The 13,477-nt window shown below is 49.8% G+C and overlaps 1 long non-coding RNA gene across 1 annotated transcript; it reads left to right on the forward strand.

Moving 5' to 3' along the window:
* Positions 1–4,677: 4,677 nt before the first annotated feature.
* On the forward strand, positions 4,678–8,337 carry LOC119975783. Its single transcript, XR_005462798.1, has 3 exons — positions 4,678–4,723; positions 5,335–5,531; positions 8,132–8,337. It is a non-coding gene; the product is annotated as an uncharacterized LOC119975783 (long non-coding RNA).
* Positions 8,338–13,477: the final 5,140 nt, after the last annotated feature.

Consider the following 13,477-nt stretch of genomic DNA (forward strand, 5'->3'; position numbering starts at 1 on the left):
CCCTCTCACTCTCTCACTCTCTGACGCTCTCACTCTCTCAGTCGCTCACTCTCTCAGTCTCTCACACTCTCACTCTCACTCTCTCTCACTCTCACTCTCTCACTCTCTTACCCTCTCACTCTCTCACTCTCTCAGTCTCTCACTTTCACTCTCTCACTCTCTCAGTCTCTCACTCTCAGTCTCACTCTCTCAGTCTCTCACTTTCACTCTCTCTCTCTCACTCTCAGTCTCTCACTCTCTGAGTCTCTCACTCACTCACTCTCTCAGTCTCACTCTCTCAGTCTCTCACTCTCTCACCCTCTCAGTCTCTCACTCTCTCAGTCTCTCACTCTCAGTCTCTCACTCTCTCAGTCTCTCACTCTCTCTCACTCGCTCAGTCTCTCACTCTCTCAGTCTCTCACTCTCTCAGTCTCTCAGTCTCTCACTCTCTCAGTCTCTCACTCCCCCAGTCTCTCACTCTCTCAGTCTCTCACTCTCTCAGTCTCTCACTCTCACTCTCTCAGTCTCTCACTCTCACTCTCAGTCTCTCACTCCCCCAGTCTCTCACTCTCTCACTCTCACTCTCTCAGTCTCTCACTCCCCCAGTCTCTCACTCTCTCAGTCCTCACTCTCACTCTCTCAGTCAATCACTCTCTCACTCTCTCAGTCTCTCTCACTCTCTCAGTTCTGTCTCTCACTCTCTCACTCTCAGTCTCTCACTCTCTCAGTCTCTCACTCACTCACTCTCTCTCAGTCTCACTCTCTCAGTCTCTCACTCTCTCACCCTCTCAGTCTCTCACTCTCTCAGTCTCTCACTCTCAGTCTCTCTCCCTCTCTCAGTCTCTCACTCTCTCAGTCTCTCACTCTCTCAGTTCTCAGTCTCTCTCTCTCAATCTCTCTCACTCTCTCACTCCCCCAGTCTCTCACTCCCCCAGTCTCTCACTCTCTCAGTCTCTCACTCTCTCAGTCTCTCACTCTCTCACACTCTCTCAGTCTCTCACTCTCTCAGTCCCCCAGTCTCTCACTCCCCAGTCTCTCACTCCCCCAGTCTCTCACTCTCTCAGTCTCTCACTCTCTCTCACTCTCTCACTCTCTCTCACTCTCTCAGTCTCTCACTCTCTCAGTCCCCCAGTCTCTCACTCTCTCAGTCTCTCACTCTCTCTGTCTCTCACTCTCTCTCTCAACTCTCTCAGTCTCTCACTCTCTCTCACTCTCTCAGTCTCTCACTCTCTCAGTCTCTCACTCTCTCTCACTCCCCCAGTCTCTCACTCTCTCTCTCCCCCAGTCTCTCACTCTCTCTCACTCCCCCAGTCTCTCACTCTCTCTCACTCCCCCAGTCTCTCACTCTCTCTCACTCCCCCAGTCTCTCACTCTCTCTCACTCCCCCAGTCTCTCACTCTTTCTCACTCCCCCAGTCTCTCACTCTCTCTCACTCCCCCAGTCTCTCACTCTCCCAGTCTCTCTCACTCTCTCTCACTCCCCCAGTCTCTCACTCTCTCAGTCTCTCTCACTCTCTCAGTCTCTCAATCTCTCTCACTCCCCCAGTCTCTCACTCTCTCACTCTCTCTCACTGCCCCAGTCTCTCACTCTCTCAGTCTCTCTCACTCTCTCAGTCTCGCAATCTCTCTCACTCCCCCAGTCTCTCAGTCTCTCGCTCTCTCAGTCTCTCAATCTCTCTCACTCCCCCAGTCTCTCAGTCTCTCAATCTCTCTCACTCCCCCAGTCTCTCACTCTCTGTCTCTCTCACTCTCTCAATCTCTCTCACTCCCCCAGTCTCTCAGTCTCTCACTCTCTCTCACTCCCCCAGTCTCTCACTCTCTCAGTCTCTCAATCTCTCTCACTCCCCCAGTCTCTCACTCTCTCACTCTCCCACTCTCTCTCATTCTCTCTCTCACTCTCTCAGTCTCTCAATCTCTCTCACTCCCCCAGTCTCTCAGTCTCTCACTCTCTCTCACTCCCCCAGTCTCTCACTCTCTCAGTCTCTCAGTCCCCCAGTCTCTCACTCTCAGTATCTCACTCCCCCAGTCTCTCACTCTCTCAGTCTCTCTCACTCTCTCTCTCTCTCAGTCTGCGGGTACGATTTAATCGGAAGGAATGTCAGGTTTGGGCTTGTTTAGCGAGGTGTTTCTCGACGGCAGCAGCGCCGAGAAATATTCGGCTATTCAATGGCTCTTTGCCGAGGCTGCACACGAGCCCAGCAGGAAAGATTCCTGGCAGGTCAGGGTGTGGCTGCCGCGATTCCCCCGCCCCTTTCAGCACATCCCTACTTTCAACCCCCTCATCAAATCTCTCTCACCTCAGGAAGGTCACCCCGGGAATAACCCCTCAACCTCCCCCCCTCCCCTCTCCCCCCCCCCCCCCCCCCCCACTGCACCTGGTAAGCCCCCCCAGCCCGATTCCTGGCTGTGCCAGCCTGGCAACTGGGCACTCTGACGCTGCCACCCTGTCAGTTCCACCTGGGCACCCTGGCAGAAACAGCCCTGGTGCCCAGGTGGAACTGTCAGGGTGCTGGGCTGGAAAATACCTTTTCCCAAGGTGCACAGGTACCAGAGGGAGTGCCAGGGTACCACTCTGACCACCTGGGGTTATCCAATGGCCTGGGAGGTCTTCCCAGGTGCCATTGCCTGTGGTCCACGCCTGAGGAAACCAGCGTTAAATGGTGCCCTGGGAAGGTCTGCCAGGCACGGCATTGGGTCCTGGCCACTGGGAGACTCCGGGAACACATATTTAAATTAACCTAATGGCTTATTCAATTATGCAGATCTGAATCACGCAAAGTGGGGACGAGAACCAGATCACGACGTCTCCCGAGACACCATTAAATCTCACGAGGCGTTTAGATCGTCGGAAGCTTTGCAAGAGGCCTCTCGAGAGATTCAACGGTCTCGTCCTGACACCAGGTCTGGTGCAACGAGGCCGTTCATTGTACCCTATCTCCCTCATTCTATCTGTCTCTCTAACTCTATCCCTTCCTTTATCACTTGTTCTATCTCTTTCTCTCGCTTTATCTCACGCTCTATGGGCTGGATTCTCCCACTGCCCGCCGCAAGAACGCCATGGGGGAGCCGCGTACAATAGAGAACTCCATTGATCTCGGGCAGAATTCTCCAGTCGCCGGGCGAACACGGCAAAAGAACACCGTTCTATCTCTCTCTCTCTCTCTGGGCGCGATTCTCCGCTGCCCACGACGGGTCGGAGAATAGCGGGAGGGCCTTCCCGACATTTTTCCCGACCTCCCGCTATTCTCCCCCCCCCCCCCACACGGCCGCCCCACGACACGAACCGCTGCTCGCCGTTTTTTTTACGGCGAGCAGCGATTCTCCCCTAGCCGATGGGCCGAGTTCCCAGGCCTTTACGGCCGTTTTCACGAACGCAAACACACCTGCTCTCACCGTTCGTGAAAACGGCCGCAAAGTGACGTTCTCGACAACCATGGCACCGATTGGCACGGCCGCACCACGGCCGTGCCAAGGGTGGCATGGGCCTGCGATCGGTGGGCACCGATCACGGGCAGCGGGTCTGAAACCCGCGCGCTCTTTGTTCCTCCGCCGCCCCGCAGGATCAGTCCGCGGGGCGGCTGAGGGGCATGACGGCCCGCGCATGCGCATCACACATATATGTGTGATGACATCATCTGTGCATGCGCGGGTTGGAGCCGTCCAATCCGCGCATGCGCGGCTGTCATCATCGTGCGCGTCAGCCGCCGTGACCCTTGGCGCGCGGGCTTAGCGACCGTCGCTAAGCCTGCGATGCCGTGCTTCACGGGCCGCGCTGCCAGCCCCGACCGGGGGGGAGAATCGGGTCCCGGGAGGGGGCGCGGAGGCTGACGTGAAACACGGCTAGTTTCACGGCAGCCTTTACGACTCTCCGCATTTGCGGAGAATCGCGCCCTCTATCTCTCTCTCTCTCGCCGTATCTCTCACTTGCTCTATCTCTCTCTCTCACCCTATCTCTCGCTCTATCACTCTCGTTCTATCCATCTCTTTCTCTATAGCTATCTCTCTCTCCCCCTTTCTCTTTCTCACCTGGAATGTTTGTTTAACCTTTTTACTGCACTGTCTACAGTTGCTGCAAAACTTCTTCTTGTGCTTTCTCTCTCTAAAAATTTCAAATTATGCTAGCTCCCGATTGACTAAAATATCATTGGTTCCTTTTCACAAAATCTTGACAAATCGCAGCTGAATAAATATAGGACGTACCAACCAGGAACTAGCAAACTGCAGCACAAACTACCAATCCCAATCAGGAAGCAGTGAGCAACAGGAGAATGAAGGTTCGCCGATGAGATTGTTCGAATGACCTTTCGCCGTTCAATATTAGATCACGGCTGACCTGCAGTTCAACCCCGTCTCTCTATCTCAGAACCATCCATCCCATTTTGACCCCAACACAACAAGACATCAACCAATGTCTTGAATTTTTCAATTCACACCCCAGCACCAGCAGCATTTTCTGAGAGAGTTCATTCCAAATTTCCATTGCACTTTTTAATGAATGAGGGCTGTGAATATAAATACTTTCCTCGTAGTTAGCTCAGAGTAGGTTTTGATTTTGTGTCATGGTATGAAGTGGATGATAGTAAATTTCCAATGAAGTCATCCATTGTGATTGGGTCCAATTAAGTCTGTCCCTATTTTAATCTGTTAGGTCGTCATAGCAACCCAATGACCCCTATACTTTTGTGCTTGGTACAGTGGCCTCTGAAGGAGTTTCTCCGTAGTGCGGTCAAGAATATATCATTGAGGTATGTGTTAATGTAGGAACACAGAAAATGGGAACAGGAGGAGGCCATTCGGCCCCTCAAGCCTGATCTACCATTTGACTAGATCATGGCTGATCTTCTACACCATTTTCCTGCACTATCCCCATATCCATTGATGTTTTTAATATGTAGAAATCTATCGATTTCAGTCTGGAACATACTCAATGACTGAGTCTCCACAGCCTCTGAGGCAGAGAATTCAAACATTCACCACACTCCGAATGAAGAAATTCCTCCTCATCCCAGTCCTCAATGACCTGCTCCTTATTCTAAAACTCCGTCCCCTGATTCTAGACACTCCAACCAGGGAAACATCCTTCCTGTATTTACCCTGTGAAGTCCGGGAAGAATGTTGTGTGCATCAATGAGCTTATCCCGCATTTACGCAAATGTAGCTGTTACGGTGTCGATAAGAGATGTTTCTCAATGAAATACGAGGCTGTCATCGTGCAGAGGGATGTTGAATCCCATAGTCCCGGACTATCAAGAGCACAAACCTCAATCTCGATCTGAATGACATTCAAAATTCTCACCCAAACTCTCAACGGATCTTCGAAAGGTTGTGAATTCTTTTGCATTCTTTTTCTTCACAGCTGTCCACTCAATCTCTGGCGGAGTTAAAAACAGATCGGGTGAAGTCTTCAGGTGATGCTGGCTCAGTGAAAGAAAAGTGAAGGAAGTGCTGCTGGCATCTATGCAGTGTAACTCACAAACCGGGTGTCTGACAGTGCTTTACATCCAATCCGGTACTCTTTCAAGTGTGATGTGGAGATGCCGGCGTTGGACTGGGGTGAGCACAGTAGGAAGTCTTACAACACCAGGTTAAAGTCCAACAGGTTTGTTTCAAACACTAGCTTTTGGAGCACTGCTCCTTCCTCAGGTGAATGAAGAAGTATGTTATAGAAACATATATACAGACAAAGTCAGAGATGCCAGACAATGCTTTGAATGCGAGCATTAGCAGGTAATTGAATCTTTACAGATCCAGAAATAGGGGTTACCCCAGGTTAAAGAGGTGTGAATTGTCTCAAACCAGGACAGTTGGTAGGATTTCCCAAGCTCAGGCCAGATGGTGGGGGGTGGATGTAATGCGACATGAATCCAAGGTCCCGGTTGAGGCCGCACTCATGTGTGCGGAACTTGGCTATCAGTTTCTGCTCGGCGAGTCTGCATTGTCACGTATCCTGAAGGCCGCCTTGGAGAACGTTTACCCGGAGATCGGAGGCTGAATGCCCTTGACTGCTGAAGTGTTCCCCAACTGGAAGGGAACATTCCTGCCTGGTGATTGTCGCGCGATGTCCATTCATTCGTTGTTGCAGCATCTGCATGGTCTCACCAATGTACCACGCTTCGGGACATCCTTTCCTGCAGCGTATGAGGTAGACTACATTGGCCGAGTCGCACGAGTATGGCCCGCGTACCTGGTGGGTGGTGTTTCCATGTGTAATGGTGGTATCCATGGTGATGATCTGGCATGTCTTGCAGAGATTGCCCTGGCAGGGTTATGTGGTGTTGTGGTCGCTGTTCTGAAGGCTGGGTACTTTGCTGCAAACAATGGTTTGTTTGAGGTTGCGCGGTTGTTTGAAGGCCAGTAGTGGGGGGTTTGGGGATGACCTTGGCAAGATGTTCATCTTCATCGATGACGTGTTGGAGGCTGCGAAGAAGATGTCGTAGTTTCTCCGCCCCAGGAAAGTACTGGACGATGAAGGGTACTCTGTCGGTTGTGTCCTGTGTTCGTCTTCTGAGGAGGTCGAAGCGGTTTTTTGCTGTGGCGCGGTGGAACTGTCGATCAATGAGTCGAGCGCCGTATCCCATATGTACGAGGGCATCTTTCAGCATCTGTAGGTGTCTGTTACGCTCCTCCTCGTGTGAGCAGATCCTGTGTATATGGAGGGCTTGTCCATAGGGGAATGGCTTCTTTAATGTGTTAGGGTGGAACATGGGTCTTGAAGGTCGTGAAGGTCAGCTGCGCGTGGCTCGTGAAGGTCAGCTGGTGTGGGTCGTGAAGGTCAGCTGGTGTGGGTCGTGAAGGTCAGCTGGCGTGGACCGTGAAGGTCAGCTGGCGTGGGTCGTGAAGGTCGGCCAGTTTGCAAAAGTGGGTGCCAGGAATGAAAGTTTGAAAAGCACTGATATAAATTGGGCGGGGTGCACCGAGATCAGATATTTGTTTCAAAAGGTGCCCTTCAACCAATAAACCTTTGAGAATGGCTGCTGGAGGAGGAGGATTGTCTTCACTTTATCGCATTAGCCTCTGGTTGTAGGATCTGTCCCATATTGGTTTCTGCTATCTGAAATAGGACTGAACATAGAGTGAGGTGTATACAAGCCATTGATACCTAACTGGCCATTTCACACTGGCCAAGGTGACACCCAAGTTCAACCCTTGGTCTGTGCTGAGTTAGCTGATCGCACACAACCTATTACTAAACAAGAACAACAGCTCATGGCACCGTTAGTATAGTGAAACATCCCAAACTACTGCACAGGAGGATTATCAAAAAAACGGTTGACATTGTGCCATGTACACAAAGATTAGAACAGGGCTGGATTCTCCGGTCACGTGCTTCTTGGCCATATGCCTGTGGGGACATTCTATCTTCCCGTTTCCCATTGAAGCGTCCTCATCCCACCGCAAAGCCTACTCCCGGGCTCTGCTGACAGTGGGAAAGGTGAATCCCGACGACCGGAGAATTACCGTCCAGATGTCCAAAAGCTCAGTCAAAGGATTTAAGGAGCATCTTAAAGAGGAGGCGAGAGAGAGGGTTGAGACGTGCAGCGGTTTGGGGAGGGAGTTCCAGAGTGTGGACCGCAGGCAGCTGAAGCCACAGGCACCAAAGCTGGGTGTACAGGAGGTCAGAACTGTAGGGGACCTTGGGTGGTTGCAGGGTGTGAGGATAGGGCTGGTATTGGAAACTGATTTTAAAAATTGAGGCCTTGATGAACTGGGAGCCAATGTTGGGCAGCGAGCAGAGGGCATGATGGGTGCAAGTTGGGATGTGGTGATGAGAATGGTAGCTTCAATATTTCCAAGCTGAGGCAGGAACAATTCAGGCAATGGTCTCAATCCAATGACGATCCAATGACTCACACTGGCAAGGCCTGATCGGATGGAGACAGCATTGGCTTTGAAATCCTTCACACTTGCCAACACTCAGTGCCTCACCAGGCCAAGGCAGCAGAGTGTGAGCAGCATCTGTCAAGTCAATAAGAAGCAATGGCATTGAGACAAACAAGGAGATTCGACATGAGATATTCTGCTGCGGAATGTGTCCTTTCTAGATCAAACAATTAAGGCTAATGCCGGAGTAAGTTGAACAAATATTACTACTTCTTTTGAAAGTCTGGCCCATGTATGCCCTTGCCAATTAACTATGTTGTTACTGGTTTCAGAGAGAACTGGCTCCCTGGATTGGAAATGAATGGGGAGACACACCTTGGACAATGACAGCAGCATCAGAACAACTTAGAAATACATTTAGAAAGATGCTTAGTAAATTATAAATCTTTCGAAGAGGAAAGAACAGAGATTGGATTGGGTTTGGATTTGTTTTATTGTCATGTGTACCGAGGTACAGTGAAAAGTATTATTCTGCATACAGTCCAGACAGATCATTCTATACATGAAAAAAATAGAGCATCCATAAATTCACAATGTAAATACATAGACACAGGCAATGGGTGAAGCATACAGGAATGCAGATTCAGTGAAGATTATTTGGGATTACAGCACTGACGGAGGTTGGCTCATCATTCCTGTGTTGGCTCCTTGAAAGCCTGTACAATTAGCCACCCTGCCCTGATCTTTCCCCACAGCCCTACAAATCCTTTCTTTCCAAGGATTTATTTTAATTTATTGGTTCATGGGATGGCAGCATTGTTGATAAGGCCATGGGGCTGGTTTAGCACACTGGGCTAAATCGCTGGCTTTGAAAGCAGACCAAGGCAGGCCAGAAGCACGGTTCAATTCCCGTACCAACCTCCCCGAACAGGTGCCGGAATGTGGCGACTAGGGGCTTTTCACAGTAACTTCATTGAAGCCTACTTGTGACAATAGGTCATTTTCATTGCTGTCATGGTGAGATTTGAGCTGATGGCCCTGGACCATTATTCAGGGGCCTCTGCTCATTAGTTCAGGAACTGACCACTTTTGCTACAATTCCCTGTTTCTCAAGTTCCTTATTGTAAGTTAGGGTTAAATCTACATCCACCAGCCCAGGTCATAACAGCTCACTAAATAAAGACTGACTTGGCTCACTGGATTTCTTTAACCAATTACCTTCAATCTGTGCCGTTTGGTTACGGGGCCTTCTGCTCTGGGGAAACAATTTCTCTTCCTTACTCTATCAAAACCATTCTCAGAAGGAATACACAGTTCGGACCAGTGTTCTTATCCCTGTTTTATTGCTATTCCATTTTCAAATATACCAGTTCAGTATTCTTATTTCCCCGTTTTACTGTTTGTTCCTTCTGTATTTTTCCCTCTGTGTTTGTTTCTTCAACTCACTAAATCCCTCCTGAACCTTCTGTTCAAGTGGAATATCCCCGAGTTCTTCTGACCTCTTCACATAACTGAAGTCCCTGGCAATCTCCCCTGGATATTCTCCGAGAGCTGGAGAGATGGACTCCTTGGGAGCTGAGAGGGATTGCGAAGGAGTGAGACAATACTGTTTGCTTTGCATTCTTATTTTTTATTCAGGAAAATCCAGGCATTGCTCGCAAGACTGGCATTATTATCCATTTTAACTTGAATAGCTTGTTAGGCCGACTCAGAGGGCAGTGAGAGTCAGCCACATGACTGTGGGCCTGTGGGCCTGGAGTCACATGTTATCATAGAATTTACAGTGCAGAAGGAGGCCATTCGGCCCATCGAGTCTGCACCAGCTCTTGGAAAGAGCACCCTCCCCAAGGTCAACACCTCCACCCTATCCCCATAACCCAGTAACCCCAACCAACACTAAGGGCAATTTTGGACACTAAGGGCAATTTATCATGGCCAATCCACCTAACCCGCACATCTTTGGATTGTGGGAGGAAACCGGAGCACCCGGAGGAAACCCACGCAGACACGGGGAGGATGTGCAGACTCCGCACAGACAGTGACCCAAGCCGGAATCAAACCTGGGACCCTGGAGCTGTGAAGCCATTGTGCTATCCACAATGCTACCGTGCTGTTCTATGAGGTAAGGTAAGATTTTTATGACAGTCAATGATAGTTGTATGGTAACCATGACTGCGAATCGCATTATATTCCAGATTTATTGACTTTAAATTCTACCCACTGCCATGGTGGGATTTGAACCCAAGCCTGGGTCTCTGGATTACTAAACCCACATTACCACTAAGCCATTGCCTACCTACCCATTCGCCTTCAACAAGGATCTGTGTTGAATGCTACTTCAAGGGCATAGCCTCAAACAGCAGTGCTGTAAGACACTCAGTGTTGTTTGTTAGAATCGCATCAGAGAATTCCTACACTGCAGAAGGAGGCCGTTCGGCCCATCGAGTTTATATCGACCCTTTGAAAGAGCACTCCACCCTGGCCCACTCCCCCGCTCTATCCCTGTAACCCCACCAAACCTGCACATCTTTGGACTGTGGGAGGAAACCGGATCACCCGGAGGAAGCCCACGCAGACACGGGGAGAACGTGCAGACTCCGCACAGACAGTGACCCAATGTTGGAATTGAACCCAGGTCCCTGGCACGGTGAGGCAGCAGTGATAACCACTGTGCCACCGTGTTGCCCTATGTAGCACTCACCAAATTCAAACCACTTTGATTAGAGTAACACAAAAAGGAATTGGATGTTTGTCGAAAGGGGAAATTGTATTTGTGATAAGGAGTAGGGATTTATGTTTGTAATTCTTCCTACTCTTTTCGATCCGGTTATTTGGTATTTATTTTACTTACGCATTGCATAATGTAGTATTTTATTCCTTTATCATCTTTGGAATAAATAACTAAAATCATTTACAGGGCTATGGGAAAAGAGTGAGGGCAGTGGGACTAGCACAGGCACAAGGGGATGAATGGTCTCTTTCTATAAAGTGGCTCTCCAAGATAACTGATCCATAAATGTCAGCGCTGTCTCGCTCGATACTTTGTGTTAGATCACCATGGGTTCAAACCGGAGCAGCAAGGTTTAACTGCACAACCTGAGTCAACAGATTGGCACGGTAGCATAGTGGTTAGAACAGTTGCTTCACAGCTCCAGGGTCCCAGGTTCGATTCCCGGCTGGGTCACTGTCTGTGCGGAGTCTGCACGTTCTCTCCGTGGGTTTCCTCCGGGTGCTCCGGTTTCCTCCCACAGTCCAAAGATGTGCAGGTTCGGTGGATCGGCCATGATAAATTGCCCTTATTGTCCAAAATTGCCCTTGGTGTTGGGTGGGGTTACTGGGTTATGGGGATGGGGTGGAGGTTTGTACTTGGGTAGGGTGCTCTTTCCAAGAGCCGATGCAGACACGATGGGCCGAATGGCCTCCTTCTACACAGTAAATTCTATGATTCTACGATAAGATCCTTAGAATGTATGAGAGTGCAGTGAAAGAAGGCCATAAGATCCTATAAATAAGATGATTCACGATCTTTGACCTCAAATCCACCATCCTCGCACGAGCCCCATAAATCTAGGTTTGTAACATGTGTTGACGGAGTTAAATAAGGAAGATTGTCAAGCTTCTCCGATATGGTTTGGCACGGATAAGAGGTGTTGGGGAAATGTGGACAGACAGGCCCTTTGAAAGTCAGTCGAATTGGGCCAAACTAATTTAAGTCAAATCTCCGACAATAATTGCTGATCCTTGTGCTGATGGCTCCCTGTTCTTTTTATAATTTTTTCCTTACGCAGATGATGTAATGAGTATTCTGTAAATATTTGCCATTAATGTCGCCATGGCAATGTTGGCTACAGGAATGAGAATTGAACCAATGACCGTTTAATAATTCTTTGGGGCTTTTTTCAATCAGCAGTCTGGATCTCTGACTGCTCCTTGCCCCAATCTGTTAATGTTGGATCTCTGGTTCCCTCTCTCTCACCAGAAGATATGTGATGCTTATTTGTCAGCAAGTCTCAGGGCTGCACGGTGGCACAGTGGTTAGCACTGCTACCTCACAGCACCAGGGACCTGGGTTCAATTCCGGCCTTGGGTGACTGTGTGGAGTTTGTACATTCTCTCCGGATCTGAGTGGGATTCCTCCGGGTGCTCCGGTTTCCTCCTACAGTCCAAAGGTGTACGGGTGGGTGGATTTGCCAGGCTAAATTGTCCCTTAGTGTCCAGGGATTAGGTCAGTTTATGGGTTGCAGGAATAGGGTTCTTCTGCAGTGTCGGGATTCTATGTTGAGTTTTCTGACAATTGGTACATGTGGGGAGCCAGGCAAACTCATGTTTAACCAAAGCTCAGATTCAAGTCCATCACTTGCCGCAGCCGATTGGGTGCTGAAGCCATCGTCCATGCTTTTCTTACCTCCGAGACTCAACTATTCTAACGCTTTCCTCTCTGGTCTTTCATCTTCCGCCCCTTTGAACTCTGAGTGCCCATGTTCTAAACTGCCACCAGATTCACCAATATACAAGCACATATAGTCACCCATCACCCCGGGGGGAATGAACTGCATTGGTTCCCGTTCCAGCAACACCTTGGGTGGGATATTCCAGCCTCCCAGTTTCTCAGCAGCGGGAGGCGGTGCACCAGAGAATCCCAGCGCCAGTGAACTGCCGGAGAATTCCGGGCCTTAAATTTACAATTCTCAGTTACAAATCCCTCCATGGCCTCCCTCCTCCCCATCTCCTCAGTGGTGTAGTGCTAACGTTACTGAGGCAGTACCTCCCTATCTCAGTGGTGTAGTGCTAACGTTACTGAGGCAGTACCTCCCTATCTCCTCAGTGGTGTAGTGCTAACGTTACTGAGGCAGTACCTCCCTATCTCAGTGGTGTAGTGCTAACGTTACTGAGTGAGTACCTCCCTATCTCCTCAGTGGTGTAGTGCTAACGTTACTGAGTGAGTACCTCCCTATCTCCTCAGTGGTGTAGTGCTAACGTTACTGAGGCAGTACCTCCCTATCTCCTCAGTGGTGTAGTGCTAACGTTACTGAGGCAGTACCTCCCTATCTCAGTGGTGTAGTGCTAACGTTACTGAGGCAGTACCTCCCTATCTCCTCAGTGGTGTAGTGCTAACGTTACTGAGCGTGTACCTCCCTATCTCCTCAGTGGTGTAGTGCTAACGTTACTGAGGCAGTACCTCCCTATCTCCTCAGTGGTGTAGTGCTGACGTTACTGAGGCAGTACCTCCCTATCTCCTTAGTGGTGTAGTGCTAACGTTACTGAGGCAGTACCTCCCTATCTCCTCAGTGGTGTAGTGCTAACGTTACTGAGGCAGTACCTCCCTATCTCCTCAGTCGTGTAGTGCTAACATTACTGAGGCAGTACCTCCCTACCTCCTCAGTGGTGTAGTGCTAACATTACTGAGTGAGTACCTCCCTATCCCCTCAGTGGTGTAGTGCTAACGTTACTGAGTGAGGACCTCCCTATCTCAGTGGTGTAGGGCTGACGTTACTGAGGCAGTACCTCCCTATCTCAGTGGTGTAGTGCTAACGTTACTGAGCGAGTACCTCCCTATCTCCTCAGTGGTGTAGTGCTGACGTTACTGAGCGAGTACCTCCCTATCTCCTCAGTGGTGTAGTGGTTACTGAGGGAGTAATACTGAGGCCTGACATGGGTTCAAATCCCAGCATCCAGTG

This window comes from Scyliorhinus canicula, chromosome 13 (genome assembly GCF_902713615.1).
Source record: "Scyliorhinus canicula chromosome 13, sScyCan1.1, whole genome shotgun sequence".
NCBI classification, from domain to species: domain Eukaryota; kingdom Metazoa; phylum Chordata; class Chondrichthyes; order Carcharhiniformes; family Scyliorhinidae; genus Scyliorhinus; species Scyliorhinus canicula.